The 16,958-nt window shown below is 36.0% G+C and overlaps 1 protein-coding gene across 10 annotated transcripts in view; it reads right to left on the minus strand.

Moving 5' to 3' along the window:
* Positions 1-16,958, minus strand: part of LOC115210249 (sodium/calcium exchanger 3) — a 132,969-nt gene that overhangs the window by 86,922 nt on the left and 29,089 nt on the right. Inside the window, exon 1 of one of the 10 annotated variants that reach the window (XM_036502510.1) lies at positions 26-173. The exons of the other annotated variants lie outside the window; for them this stretch is intronic. The gene's annotated coding sequence lies outside the window, so the exon portion shown is untranslated. Of the gene's footprint in view, positions 1-25; positions 174-16,958 lie in introns of those variants that run through there. 10 annotated transcript variants of the gene reach the window in all.

Genomic DNA, 16,958 nt, shown 5'->3' on the forward strand with positions numbered 1-16,958 from the left:
TCTTTAAAAAATAAATTAATCATACCTCTCAAGATTATTTCACTGTTCAATGCTATTATCCAGAAGGTATTTCTTATTCTTCATCTCCCATTTGTTAATGGGGAAGCCACAAACAAACAGCTTTTAATAAAGACAGCTCCGAACATGCTTAGTTGTCGCCAGTTATACTTGACGTAAATGAAAAGCATAATAACCACCAATGAAAGCAGAATTGAATAAATTTAATAATATGGTACTTGTTTTAATCATTAGGTGAGGAATGAAATTTAGGCCACTGATAGGAACACAAATTTGGAATGAGTTTTCACAACCATATGCTGTTAATCAATAATGACAATGGGAACCTATTTTATAGAATGAAAATAGTTATAATAGCAATTCATTTTATTGAGAATCATTATAAAAAAGATAAAAACTGTCAAGCAATCTATGATATTTATTCCAGAAGGGAAACTGAGTAACTGGTTGACATAAGAACCAAATATGTTATAAAGGTGTTATAATATGTTATATAGGCGTATGAGTGGCGGTGTGGTAAGTAGCTTGCTTACCAACCACATGGTTCCGGGTTCAGTCCCACTGCATGGCACTTAGGGCAAGTGTCTTCTACTATAGCCTCGGGCTGACCAAAGCCTTGTGAGTGGATTTGGTAGACAGAAACTGAAAGAAGCCTGTCGTATATATGTATATATATGTGTGTGTGTGTGTGTGTGTGTGTGTGTGTGTGTATGTGTGTGCACGCATGTGTGTTTGTGTGTCTGTGTTTGTCCCCCCAACATCGCTTGAGGACCGATGCTGGTGTGTTTACGTCCCCATAACTTAGCAGTTCGGCAAAAGAGACTGATAGAATAAGTACTAGGCTTACAAAGAATAAACTCTGGGGGTCGATTTGCTTGAATAAAGGTGGTGCTCCAGCATGGCCACATTCAAATGACTGAAACAAGTAAAAGAGAGTAAAAGAGATGCAACTTTGCTGAATCAAAAATGGTGCAAACAATTCCTATTTTGTCACTAGCACTGCAGAGTATATCAGAAACATTCAACTCTGTGATCCTGTTGATCCAGGTGTTAATGGATTCCATAAAAAGGTACTCTGTTGCTACCAAACATTAGTTTCAATTTAACTTTGTGATTGATTTGATAAGAGGCATCTCAGAAACATTTTAACTGTGGAGCCTTTTAAGAGAAGTATGTCAGAGTTGACAAATACAATATATAATCAATAAGCAAGCTTATGATCAAGGTAAATTCTTCTAGGAAAACAGAAACGCTAATCCTTTTCCACAAGGTCAATGATAAATTCCAGTTTTCCCAATATTAAGCAATTTAGAGCGCTGTGTGCCCTTGGTGATGACTGTGATTTATAACAAATAACTTAGCTTTTTCTCGAAGAGGAGTCCAACTTAGCAATGCAAACCAATGAAACACTAGGAAATTTCAAAGTGCTTCCACTGCTTTCAGCAGTGGATTATACCAGCTATCTAGAAACAGGCAAGCCAGTGATGCAGCCTCTACATGGTCATTCATCTTGCTAGAAATATCACCTAAATCTCTATCAAATCTAAGATGAACACATTGGATAAAGCCCTGTCTGGAATAAAGACTGGGTAGTTATGACTGGAACATCAGACCACAGATCTGTTCATTAAGGGTTGATCTTAGGTTAAACAACAAGAAAAAAGCCCTGGAATTTTGCCATAGAGAGTTATGTATTTTAGCTGAAGATTCCATAGCAACTGGATACAAACTGCCATACACTTAACTAGTTATCTGATACTTTTATAATATATTTCAAGTTAAACATGTGCCATTAAACCTCATATTTCCACTTTAATTACTATTTCTACATTCTAACATTGCACATGCTACAGCACACTAACTCTATATATCCAAACACACACACAATTCATCATCATCATTTGATATCCCTTGTCCATGCTGGCATGAGTTGGATGGTTTTACGAGGGCAAGCTGAGGAACTGCACTGACACCAGTCTGATTTGGCATGATTTCTATGGCTGGATGCCCTTCCTAGCACCAGCCACTCAGAGTGTAATGGGTGCTTTTATGTGCCACCAGCACTGGTGCCAGTTACAGGACACTGACATTGGCCATAGCTATGATTTCACTTGGCTTGAAAGGTCTTCTCAAGCACAGCATATCACTAAAGGTTTCAGTCACTACTCATTGTCTCAATGAGACCCAGCATTTGAAGACCATGCTTCACCACTTTGTCCCACGTCTTCCTGGGTCTATCTCTTCCATAGTTTCTCTCCACAGTTAGAGACCAGTACTTTTTTACACAGCTGTCCTCATCCATATGCATCATATGACCACACCTGTGCTGTTGTCTCTCCTGCACACCATATCTGATGCCTATTATGCCCAACTTTTCTCTCAAGATGCTGTTGTACATGCACACTAACCTTACACATCCAGTGAAGCATGCTAGCTTCATTTCTTTCAATCTGATCTGGTAATGTTTCTACAGCAGGATGACGTTCCTAACGCCAACCACTCTGAGAGTGTAGTGGATGCTTTTTATGTGTCAACCACACAGGAGCCAGTCAGGTGTGCCTGGCATTGATCACATTCAGATAGTGCTTTTTACATGCCGACAGCACAGGAGCCAGTCAGTGGGTACTGGCATTGGCCATGATTGGTTGGTGCTTTTTATGTGCCACCAGCATGGGGGCCAGTCAGGGGGCACTGGTCACACATTATGAATACTTTTGAAGAAAATTCACATAATATAATCAGCTTCCTCTCCTCTCAGCCAATTTGAATAATATTAGCTTACATTATAGTATTAAACTAGTTTTTGAATGACAAACAGACAGACACTTGGTTTTTAGATGAAATATTAAAACGGTATAGTCACAGTTGATTCAGATATTTAAAAAATGTAACTCTTATTAAATATGTCAACAACCTTGCTCAATACCTCTTTGTTTTTGTTTTATATATACAGTGAATATATTTTAAGAGGTTTACTTATATAAAAGCAGCAGACCAATTTCTATACAATTTGGATTGAATAGTTATACTTATGTTGTTTTTTTAATTGTGTAATTCCTAAGAAGTTGTTTGTCAATGAGGGGTTCAGTAAGCCAAAATATGGTACTGAACTACTGACTGAAGAGCTGGTAGTTGGTACCCCAACATCAGTGACATATCAGAGGCAAATATATTTAACTCTCTCTTTCTCAATGGCACACATTACCTAACTGTAAATAGCTACCTATTTCTTTACTATCCACAAGGGGCTAAACATAGAGGGGACAAACAAGGACAGACAAAGGGATTAAGTCGATTACATTGACCCCAGTGCATAACTGGTATTTATTTAATCGACCTCGAAAGGATGAAAGGCAAAGTCGACCTCGGCAGAATTTGAACTCAGAACATAGCGGCAGACGAAATACCGCTAAGCATTTCACCTGGCATACTAACGTTTCTGCCAGCTCGCGGCCTTACTATAAATAGCTAACATAAGTGCAGTTCACTGACAAGTGTGTCACAATTTTGCACTCAAACAGAATTAGATTGTAGAGGATTTGGCACTGTTGTTCTGTCCTGCTAGAACCTCTCCATGCTCTAGTAACACAACAAACCATGTCTAGATATCACTCCTTTTAATATGACTATATAAACCATCATCATTATCATCGTTTAACGTCCGTTTTCCATGCTAGCATGGGTTGGACAGATCGACCGGGGTCTGGGAAACCAGGAGGCTGCACCGGGCTCCAGTCTGATCTGGCAGTGTTTCTACAGCTGGATGCCCTTCCTAACACCAACCACTCCATGAGTGTAGTGGGTGCTTTTTACATGCCACCAGCACAGGGGCCAGAGGAGAATGGCAAATGGCCACGATCGGTTGGTGCTTTTTAATTATTTCCAAGTTACCCATTTTTTGCTTAATCTAACAAAATTTTAATACATTCACCCCTAAAAACTACAAAAGAATTCTTGAGTGTTTGTAAAAGTAAATTCTAGGTTGCTCAAAGCTGCAATTTCAAGCTCTGAAAGTTAAGATGCATGCGTAAGACAACAGAAGTAACAACTATAATCTATAATAATTGTCTGGGCAATACAAACAAATATGATAAACTCAGGGAAAACAAATGGAACTCAAATATTATGAAGAGAATCAAGAGATAAGATAGAAAAAAAAACTGCCTTTGACTTTAGAGATGTTATAGCCAAAAGAGAAAGGTGAGACATAAAAAACTTAGGAAGTGGAATAGTTAACTGGATTTGAAAAATTAACCAGCACAGATGAAATAAACTAAGCTAAAGATTCACAGAAAATGTCTGGCTATTCAGTAGGCCAGTTCTACTCATATTAACAGAATATATCCAATACAAATCTAATAATGATTGATGAAAATGATAGAAAGAAATATGGTGAGAATTGTGGCAATAACAGGTGATGACAAAGAGATAACAGAGTGATTATAAAGAAATGTCAAGGATCAATACAGAGCTATAAAAATATCTAAGCCTACACTTGACTGCCAGAACATCAATTAATATAAAAGTATCAAACCCATTATGTACATGTGTGTGTATGCGCGTGTGTGTGTGTGTGCGCGTGTGTATGTATGTATATATATATATATAATATATATATATAAAATACAAAATGGGACAAGAACGCAAAACATCTGGAGAGCTAGGTGATACAAAAAGGGACAACAAAACATCCAGATAGACGATACAAAAAAACAAGGACAGGTCATTCGAAGCTTTCTATCCTCAATCAAAAACCGGATCATCCTTGCAATTTCAGCTGATTAATCTTGAGATTGCGCCAATCTGGCCATCCCCAAGGAAAAACTAAGCTAAGAGCATTAGATTCCTTGGAAGAAAGCATCGAATGTATACGAAAACAAGGACAGAAAAACAGATGATGTTACACGAATATAAATACAAAATGCAATAAAAATAATAATAATAACAGGTCATAACAACAGGTGTCTTTCGACTGGGGACGAATTGAATTCAGCTGGTGTGTGTGAAAATGAAGCCTTATGGCAGAGATACAAAACTTTCACAAACACAGGAAAGAACATCGATGTAGAAGTGACTACAGTCAGATGCAAAATAGGGGCTAGCAGTCTGGCCTATCGGTCACGTGAGGATCCAGTTCTTGACTGAGGATAGAAAGCTTCAAATGACCCGTCCTTGTTTTTTTGTATCGTCTATCTGGATGTTTTGTTGTCCCTTTTTGTATCACCTAGTTGTTCGGATGTTTTGCGTTCTTGTCCCATTTTGTATTTTATATATCATCATCATCGTTTAACGTCCGCTTTCCATGCTAGCATGGGTTGGACAGTTCAACTGGGGTCTGGGAAGCCAGACGGCTACACCAGGCCCAGTCTGATCTGGCAGTGTTTCTACAACTGGATGCCCTTCCTAACGCCAACCACTCCTTGAGTGTAGTGGGTGCTGGTGCCCCAGCATGGCCACAGCTCATGAGCTGAAACTAGATTAAAATGAATAAAAATGAAATATATTTATATATATAGCGGCGTACGTACACATTATTCTTATATATATATATATATATATATGAAAAAAAGTCAAGATATATATATATATATATATATGTAGGTCCCGGGTTGAATCGGGGTTAACCACAGTAAATAAGGTACTCAATACATAGCAGAGTAAATTAATTTATTTTATAGAAGGAGCTTCTACAGGACTAGAACTGTTTCATTCAAAAGAAATCATCAGGAAGCTAGGTGACAAGAGTAGTTTTGGCATTTATACATTTAGGCAGGTTTAAAGGGGTGGTGGTGGGGGACTCTTTTGGGGTAGGCATGGCGCAAACTATCATTCTTAGGGGAGTGGTCAAAGGAATCGGTGGTAAAGTAGATAAAAGAATAAAACTCTATTTTTCTATTTATTCTTTTATTTATTCTTTTATCTACTTTACCACCGATTCCTTTGACCACTCCCCTAAGAATGATAGTTTGCGCCATGCCTACCCCAAAAAAGTCCCCCACCACCACCCCTTTAAACCTGCCTAAGTGTATAAATGCCAAAACTACTCTTGTCACCTAGCTTCCTGAGGATTTCTTTTGAATGAAACAGTTCTAGTCCTGTAGAAGCTCCTTCTATAAAATAATATATATATATATATATATATATATATATGATAGACTGTCTTGTATTCAATGCATGAAGACCAAAAAATTTTGCTTTTTTTTTTTACTTCACAATTTAATGCTTGTGTCTTCTGTTAGGCACTAGATCTTTGTTTTTGCAAACCAGGCAGCATCCATCACACGCAAAACATTAAAAGGGATCTGGATTCTCTTAACCTTGCCTTAGATCCCATAGCTGCTCAATCCTTGAGTTTGTATGACTTCTGATGATGTTTATACAGACTTCCCTTCACCTGTTATGATCAGCAGATTAAGGTCATCAAATTCTGATCCCTTTATCCTAGTATGCTTGATATCATTCTTCATCTTATCATTGTATCTAAGAAGAAATCTTCTTACATTTTGCACTCTTGCACTGGTGTGTGTGTGTGAATGTGTGTGTGAAAATGTGTAGGTGTGTGAATGTGTGTGATTGTGTGTAAGTGAGTGAGTGTGTGTAAGTGAGCGAGTGTGTGTGTGTAAGTGAGCGAGTGTGTGTAAGTGAGCATGTGTGTGTGTGTGTGTAAGTGAGCGAGTGTGTGTGTGTGTGTGTGTGTAAGTGAGCGTGTGTGTGTGTGTCTGTGTGTGTAAGTGAGCGAGTGTGTGTGTAAGTGAGCGTGTGTGTGTGTGTAAGTGAGCGTGTGTGTGTGTGTAAGTGAGCGAGTGTGTGTGTGTAAGTGAGCGAGTGTGTGTGTGTGTAAGTGAGCGAGTGTGTGTGTGTAAGTGAGCGAGTGTGTGTGTGTAAGTGAGCGAGTGTGTGTGTGTAAGTGAGTGAGTGTGTGTGTGTGTGTGTGTGTAAGTGAGCGAGTGTGTGTGTGTAAGTGAGAGAGTGTGTATGTGCATAAGTGTGAGAGTGTGTATGTACATAAGTGTGGGAGTGTGTATGTGCATAAGTGGATGTGTGTGTGTGCTGAATAGTTTTCACATTCCAAAGAAAATTTTGCAGTCTAGTCGAATCAGTCTTGCTCAGCAGACCTATGATACAAAAGCATTCCAGCCATGACTGTCTTGTTTCTTTATCTAGATACAGTGAATATAAAGGACAACATTATTTGTATCTTTTCCTATTTTTTCACAATGTTAGGAAGTGGTTTGCCTGAGATTTAACTAATGCCTGCAAATAAGTGACTGCATACAGGTTTCCTTTGTTTGTGGTTATGCAGGTTGTTGCTCTTTTACCACAGGTTAACCATAAACCAGAAGACTTGTGATCAGAAGGTGTTAAAGTCATGATTATGGTGTAAAGTATCAAGAACTGTCCTGGACACATGCAAACATCTTCCATTTTTAAGAGAGAAGAATATGATTTGAGGGACATTTTTCAGGGTTTTTTTAGGCAGATAAGGCAATGTCATGAAGGCCTCTATTTTGTTCAAATGGTTACATTCTTGTGATTGTGCTGTCAGTAACTAATATTGGATGAATATCAGTTATTGTGAGAGAAGTTGTTTAGATCTAACAGCTTTTGTGACTAAATTCAGAACAAATTGATGCTGCTTTCATATATAGACTTAAGCTTTTAAAATTTTCTTTTTAAAGCAACAGAAAGGAAAATATTGATATTCATGCCTTTCTTTAAAACCTTAAAAATTACAAGAAAAAAAATGAGTGGAATGGCTACATTTAAGAATAAGCTAAGCTAGGGACATGGTCCTGAATATTTTTCATCAATATCCCTTGCTGGGAGAAACACCATCTATTAAACAATATATGTATGTGTGTGTGTATATATATATGTGTGTATGTGTGTGTGTGTGCTGAATAGTTTTCACATTCCAAAGAAAATTTTGCAGTCTAGTCGAATCAGTCTTGCTCAGCAGACCTATGATACAAAAGCATTCCAGCCATGACTGTCTTGTTTCTTTATCTAGATACAGTGAATATAAAGGACAACATTATTTGTATCTTTTCCTATTTTTTCACAATGTTAGGAAGTGGTTTGCCTGAGATTTAACTAATGCCTGCAAATAAGTGACTGCATACAGGTTTCCTTTGTTTGTGGTTATGCAGGTTGTTGCTCTTTTACCACAGGTTAACCATAAACCAGAAGACTTGTGATCAGAAGGTGTTAAAGTCATGATTATGGTGTAAAGTATCAAGAACTGTCCTGGACACATGCAAACATCTTCCATTTTTAAGAGAGAAGAATATGATTTGAGGGACATTTTTCAGGGTTTTTTTAGGCAGATAAGGCAATGTCATGAAGGCCTCTATTTTGTTCAAATGGTTACATTCTTGTGATTGTGCTGTCAGTAACTAATATTGGATGAATATCAGTTATTGTGAGAGAAGTTGTTTAGATCTAACAGCTTTTGTGACTAAATTCAGAACAAATTGATGCTGCTTTCATATATAGACTTAAGCTTTTAAAATTTTCTTTTTAAAGCAACAGAAAGGAAAATATTGATATTCATGCCTTTCTTTAAAACCTTAAAAATTACAAGAAAAAAAATGAGTGGAATGGCTACATTTAAGAATAAGCTAAGCTAGGGACATGGTCCTGAATATTTTTCATCAATATCCCTTGCTGGGAGAAACACCATCTATTAAACAATATATGTATGTGTGTGTGTATATATATATGTGTGTATGTGTGTGTGTGTATGAAGATATACTCATGGATGTGTATGTGTGTCTGTGAGTGTGTGCCCGTGCTAGTAGGGTGCTAAGAGCACCACCCGAGATCAAGATTGGAACAGCCATCTGGTTTGCCAGCCCTCAGTCAAATCGTCCAACGCATGCTAGCAGGGAAAGCGGATGTTAAACGATGATTATGATGCATATATAAAAAAATAAGGCAAGAAAAAAAAATCAAGGGAAAAATATAAAATATAACAGACATTAGCTATTAAATCTACAATCTTCAGTGGCTATGTTGTCATAACACCTATCAGTCAATGTGGAAAAATAGAACAAGTCACAATCTGAAAGTTCTTTTGGGTTTTGAAAGCAGCAAAGTCTCTTAACAATTAGATTTATGTATATCAAAACACCTCCACAAAAGCTAAGTCTGAACCAGGGCAGGAGGTATGTACGTGTCAGTGACAGGAGGTGTGCATGTGTATAGACACTAACACAAAAGAAAAAGTATCTTTATGCTAATAACCAGCTTTATGGAGGTGCCGTTGCTAAGTGAATGTATTTCCAATTCTATGGAACTCTGTACACCAATTCAAAAGTTTTAAATAGTTACCCAAAGATATTTGTCATGTCAAACAACCCACTTTTCAAATTCAAACAAAAATTTGCTCTTCCACCTACACAAATTCCACACATATACACCACCTATGTTATCTAAAGGGACCGGACATTTTCTAAAATTCAACATTTATTATGTCAAGTATTTATATTTTCTTTTCACATGAATGACACAAACACATAAATTCTCACACATATAAATGTATATAATATATACATATATATATTGTATACATGGATATAAAACCACATTCTCAAAGCATCACATCTGAATAATAAAGCAGGTAGCCAATAAAATCCAGAAAAATGCTAGAGAAAGTTACAAATAAATATGAAAGAAACAGAGGAAGGGAAGGTTAGTAAGTAAGAGTTAACAAATTGACCAGCTTACACCATCTACAAAATATTTAGGTTTACTTATACACACACACACACATATGAAAGAGACAAACAGAAATATCATTAAAGATACGTTCTTACATCTACAGAGAGTAGTCCTTTTATCATGTCAATCAAAATATTTGAAGCTTCAAGGAGATTATATATATAAACCATTAGTCCAATTCTTTAATTACTCTTGTTTTGACACCTTAGGCAAATGTCTTTCACCATAAACTTTGGCCAACCAAAGCCTAGTGAGTGAAAATTAGGTAAACAGAAACTGAGTGGAAGCCAGCCAGAGGAAATGTTCTGATTCTAGTGAGGCAGACTTAATCTATATTCTAGGTTAACACTACCATCTGACTTCTAGGGCCATTTAATGGAGTCCGCTCTTTTGCAAGCATTGAGGCAGCTATGCCTCCAGTCTTAGGACAATTTCCCTTTCTTTCACCAGTTGCAGAGACCATGGAAATTGTAATAGGTGCTATGTTTTTTCCACTGACGCCTGACCCATTAAAACTTCAGAAAAAAAGCAAAAAACGACAACACCCTATATTCATCAAAAGAGGATTCCCTGCAGGACATGTTAAGGTTATATTTCTGTTTTGTAATAATGAAAAGATCTTTGGAAAAAAATCATCTGTTAGCATCTGTTCAAGTACTTGCATTCAGTGTATTTTGTCTCACAAAAAGAATAATTTCTGATTATTAATTCATATCAGTGAAATATATTAACAAACCCATTGACACTATTTGATATGCATGTAGAGCCACTGTCAATCTACAGGAAACAAAAGGTTGTTGGAAAAAGAAAACCTCTACCCTTGAAAACATATTAGATATCTTGAAATTCTATTTGATGATGGCCTGACCTGGAAAATGTATGCAACCATCTAGGATTTAAAGTGCAAATTGTGACTGTAAAAATATTAGGAATTACATGTGTAAAAAGCCTGTACTATTTTGCTAATATATGCTCCGCATCAGCTAAATGTGAGAGTAAAACAAGTACCCTTGTTTCCTTATCATTGAACAAAAGATTTAAAAGATTTTTGATACATTGACAGTACTTATTTTCCACACAGTTCCTCATCTTTCCACTACCATAACAGTTAAGGTTAAATAACCTAACCTGAATTCTTTCATTCAGCACAGAACCATGAAAGTCCTGGTCAATTCAAAATCCTACTGCTACAACATTGTTATAATGATTTTCCTGTTTTTGTTAGGGATTCCCCCCCTATTGTTTTCTTAATTCACCATAACAATTAAACAACCAGACAGCTTTCAATAGCTTCAAAATAAAAAAAATAAAATCAAAATAATTCAAATAATAGAAATGAACGCTATCATTCATTCTTCTATTAAAAGTGTGCACACATGCGCACACACACACACAACTGTGACAGTATGCACTGTAGCTGTTGTGCCTTGTTCCAGTTATACACAACACAGTTGAATTAATGTTTCTTTGCATGTTATGTCTACAAACAGCAAGTTTTAAACTGAGAGGATAGCCTAAAAATAAAAAATCTTTATTTTTTCTGGTTCAGTCATGTTTGCATAAAGTCACAAAAAAATAATAGAGCCCAATCAAAATTATATTAATTTAAAGGAGGGGAAAACACTAAACCTACATTCTAGCAAAAAAAAAAAAAAAATGTGGTCATTTGTACAGTATGTCAACAAACCAACAAATACGTTTAGAACTAAATGCAGCTGTTACTAAATATTCAAAAATGATTGATTGTTGCTAATTTCAAGAAGTAGCATGGGAAATGTTAGAAGCTAATAATGGCATATTGGCCTAGTTTATCACATTGATTAGCTGGAATTTAGGTTTCATCAACATAAATGTCCCCAAAGATGATAAAAGAAAAAGGTTAAAATAAAAAGGGATAAATGAAGATATTTTATTAGAAGTTATTGCAAATATCTATACTGGATTAAGTATCCAAATTCACCAGATACAGATTCATACACATTTTTCCCACTATGTTACACCTTGGGCAAGTGTCTTCTGCTATAACCTTGGGTCAAGCAAAGCCTTGTGAGTGAATTTAGTAGATGGAAACTGAAAGATGTCTTTATATATGTATGTATGTATATATATATATATATATATATACATATGTATATATATATGAATGAATATCTGAACGTGATCAATGATAGGAACGTGATCAATGCCAGGGCCGCCCGACTGGCTCCCATGCTGGTGGCACATAAAAAGCCCTATCCAAACGTGATCGATGCCAGGGCTACCTGTTTGGCTCCTGTGCTGGTGACACTTAAAAAGAGCATAGGATTGGTTTCCCATTTTCTCTGGTGTATGTATATATATTCCCCTATCCCACCCCACCCTGGATGGGGTGCCAGTCTATCACAGGATTACTCGTTTTTACCAGCTGAGTGGACTGGAGCAGCATGAAATGAAGTGTTTTGTTCAAGAACACAACATGTTGCCCATTCCAGGAATCAAAACCACAATCTCCTGATGACAACTGCAACGCGCTAATCCCTAACCATTAAGCCATGCACCTCCATACACACTTTATATCCTTCTCCGAAAATATTGATTCAAGCAGAGCAACTAAAAAAGATATTGTTTGAAGTCTCCAAAGATTTTAATAAAGTCAGCCATATAAAAATGTTTGAAACTAGAAAGTTATATTTCAAGGAAAACATTTGGAATGAATGACAAATTTTGTAACTTAAGAAATTGTCTTGAGCCTTTGCTTTTCATGACTCATTTGAATTCATGAATTTTGACTCATAAATTGTTTAAAAAAAGTCTTGGTGAATAAAATTCAATCAAGTAAATTTTAAATGTTGGCAATAACATGTAAGATAAAAAATTAACCATATCGAATATGTTCAAGAATTAAAATATTTAGTTATTCGCTACGTGAAATTAAACTGTATCACAGTGCTATATTTTACCACTAGAAGTTGTGTATTTTCACAGTTGATTCTTGGTATAATAGTATCTGGCAAAGCAAAATATGCTTCATTTTGTTTCAATAAAGTTATGCGAAACTTCATCTAACATGAGGAGGACATTAAAAATTCTGCTTAAAATTGTCTTTCTTTATTTCTTTACTGCTATTATTAGCATATGTGCCAGAATGTTTTATATATATAATATATATATATATATATATATATATGAGAGAGAGAGGAGAGAGATGAAGACATGACTGTATGATTACATGCACGTAAGTTGATTTGCATAGTACCTAAAGGAAATATCTTCTTCAGGTTGAGCAATAATTTGTACATGAAATTTGGTAGATGGAAACTGTATGGAAATCCATCTTGCAAGTGTGTGTGTCCTGGCAAGTCGTGTCCTGTCTTGCCTTCGAAACACGCTAGAGTCGAACTAGTGACAGCTGATGATAGGGGATTTTCCTTGTGTAGTATGTCCTGTACTCTGTTTTTCTGTTGTAAAAAAATTGGTTTTTCCTTTTTCGTTGAGTTCTATGTCTAGTTGTGGTGTCCTGTACTCACGTATATATATTTATATATGCATGTATATATACATGTAGATGTAGGTACGTACATATATGTTTGTATGTATATATTTTATCTATTACACTATTGTTTGACAGCGCCTTCGTGTCGGGTTCGTTTCGATTTGTTCGCTTCGTTCCGTTCTTCATTCTCCCAGTACTGTTTTTTATATATATATATATATATAGACATAAATGTATGCCTGCACCGATTCATGTCATGCATGAATGCATGTTTATGAATGTGTGTGTCTTCACATTTACATTATTTGGGCAGCAGTGACATTTTTTTATAACCAGCTTAACTCTTAAAGTCATATAGTACTTTCTGCATATAAATCTCCCGATCCTGTTAGAAACTAGAGACTGATGAAATGTAGTTCAGTATAAATCTTTTTTTAAATATAGCCATTGTACAAAAATTGAATGAAATTTGCTGATACAATATGATGAGCATTTGTGCACATTGTATACCTGTTGTCATGTCACTTTCACCTGCAAAAGTAGGTTGAATACATTAAGTTAATTACATGTATTTTCAAATATATTTATAAGGTATCAATTTCTTGTGTCAGAGTGGAATTTGAGTACCAGTTAGCCTCTGCAACTTAGAAGTTACTTAATTCTCTTTAGAGAAAAAGTTCCAAAATATGCCTCCATCTCCAGCATTCAAAGACTTTGAGGGCTCAACAAATGGATGTTATGTACTCTTGTTACAATATTTATGCTCTTCTCACAAATCCACAAAATATGTAAAGATCCTTCATTTAAATTGTATCAGAAAACTAATATTTATTCTTTAATTTTTACCATTATTCACAAATAAAAGCATCAACACAATATCAAGTATAGGATAACTCAGTTAATGCTGACATCAGTTAGATAAGCTGGTGTTTATAGATGACATTGAAATATCACTAATTATTTTATCCAAGTCTGAGCTATCTTTCTGTAATTAAATCATTAATTAATATCACTGATGTCTAATTCACTGCCTGAAATATTAACACTTTCCAAAAATGAAAAGAAAAAAATCCAGATAAATAAACTCACTTGATAATATGCGAAAAAAAAAAAAATAAAAAAGAAAGAAACACGATGCAAACAAGAAGTCTTTTGACAGAGATGATTATGATGATTGTGAACTAATACCACCATTCTCTTAATGCATCCACTAAGAAATTAAATGCTTCTGTTTATGATGAGTATCTTTGTTTGCTTACATGTTCATTGGTATATAACAAGCTAAACAACTTATCTTTTATATGTGTATATATATATATATATATATATATATATATATATAAACCCTCCTTCTTTCCTGAGCGTCCAATAATACTATATTTGTTCCACGTCCTTGCATTGTTGTGTTTTTTTGTGCTTTCTTGTTTGGATTAACTTTATACATATATATATATATTATATATATATCTCACACACAAAATTTGTTGAAATAATTTGAAAATAAAACTTCAAAATATGTACTGCTGTACTGAAATGTTGAAATGTGTTCATAAGCCTAGAATCCTATCATGTGTGTAGAAAAGAGTGAGGGCATGCATGCGTATGTGTATATATGTGTTTCAAAGAATGGATATACACATACACAATGAGATTCTATACAGTTTCTCTCTATCGAAGTTCACCGAATTATAATCGTGCCTTTTCCAAAACTGTTTTTAACTGAAAGTTCTTGTAGCCTACTTTGCTGGCGACAAAAAAAAAAAATTATTTTAATTAAATTTTAGTTGATGAAAGTGATATTGAGAAATTTTTGCAACACCCACACACAAGTGAGAAAGAGAAAAAAATGAGTTTTAAATATTTTAAAACTATACTTCTCCCCCATGTATGATTGTATATGTGTGTGTGATAAAAATTTCAAGTTGGTTTCCATGTACATTATGACAGATGTAGTTTTTATTTGCTACATACTAAAGGAGAATAAACAATTTGTGGGTTCGATGAAAAGCCATAGCAACACCAAAGCATTAGGAAAAGATGTTTAGTTAAATTTAAGAACAGTGGACTGATAAAGGAAATCAGTTACCCTACACACAAATACACAATACAAACGTGAGAGTATACTCTTTTACTTGTTTCAGTCATTTGACTGTGGTCATGCTGGAGCACTGCCTTTAGTCGAGCAAATTGACCCTAGGGCTTATTCTTTGTAAGCCTAGTACTTATTCTATTGGTCTCTTTTGCTGAACCACTAAGTTATGGGGACGTAAACACACCAGCATCGGTTGTCAAGCGATGCTGGAGAGACAAAAACAGACACACAAACATATACACACACATACATATATATATATATATATATATATATATATATATACACGACGGGCTTCTTTCAGTTTCCGTCTACCAAATCCACTCAAGGCTTTGGTCGGCCCGAAGCTATAACAGAAGACACGTTCCCAAGGTGCCATGCAGTGGGACTGAACTCAGAACCACGTGGTTGGGAAGTAAGCTACTTACCACACAGCCACTCCTACACCTATTATAGAGAACAATTCAATACTTGAAAGTACAAATGAATACAACAACAATCATTATTATCACATAACTACTAATTTGAAGGATTTAACTAGTTCTTTAGTTTTAGTTAATCAGGAGTAGTTAACTAGACACAGTATCTTCAGTGTACAAATGAAATTCAAATAAACATAATGGTAAGAGAATTAAATGGAGCAGAATATACCGCAAGCATTCCAAAAGAGATATAACATGTAAATCAAGAATTTTAGAATGAAATAACTGGGAACACTTCCAAGAATACTATGCTGTAGATTTATCAAATAGGCACAAGCTCTCACACTTTGGAACCTTGATTATATTCTCTTTTTACTCCTTTACTTGTTCCAGTCATTTGACTGGCCATGCTGGAGCGCTGCCTTTAGTCGAGCAAATCGACCCCAGGACTTAGTCTTTGTAAGCTTAGTACTTATTCTATCGGTCTCTTTTGCCAAACCGCTAAGTTACAGGGATGTAAACACACCAGCATCGGTTGTCATATGATTTTGGAGGTACAAACACTGACACACAAACATATACACACACATACATTATATATATATATGTGGAGGCACAATGGCCCAGTGGTTAGGGCAGCGGACTCGCGGTCATAAGATCGCGGTTTCGATTCCCAGACCAGGCGTTGTGAGTGTTTATTGAGCGAAAACACCTAAAAGCTCCACGAGGCTCCGGCAGGGGATGGTGGTGATCCCTGCTGTACTCTTTCACCACAACTTTCTCTCACTCTTACTTCCTGTTTCTGTTGTACCAGTATTTCAAGTGGCCGGCCTTGTCACTCTCTGATTATCCCCGAGAACTACATTAAGGGTGCACGTGTCTGTGGAGTGCTCAGCCACTTACACGTTAATTTCACGAGCAGGCTGCTCCGTTGATTCGGATCAACCGGAACTCTCATCGTCGTAACCGACGGAGTGCTAAGAAGAGTGCTAAGAATATATATATATACACATATGTACGACAGGCTTCTTTCAGTTTCCATCTACCAAATCCACTCACAAGGCTTTGGTCGGCCCGAGGCTATAGTAGAAGACACTTGCCCAAGGTGCCACGGAACTATGTGGTTGGTGAGCAAGCTACTTACCACACAGCCACTTCTATTCCTAAAAAAAAAAAGCAGTTATTTCACTTATTGGCTTAATAAGGTGTGCATTACATGTTGCAACCTCCT

The sequence above is a fragment of the Octopus sinensis genome, linkage group LG4, assembly GCF_006345805.1.
Source record: "Octopus sinensis linkage group LG4, ASM634580v1, whole genome shotgun sequence".
NCBI classification, from domain to species: domain Eukaryota; kingdom Metazoa; phylum Mollusca; class Cephalopoda; order Octopoda; family Octopodidae; genus Octopus; species Octopus sinensis.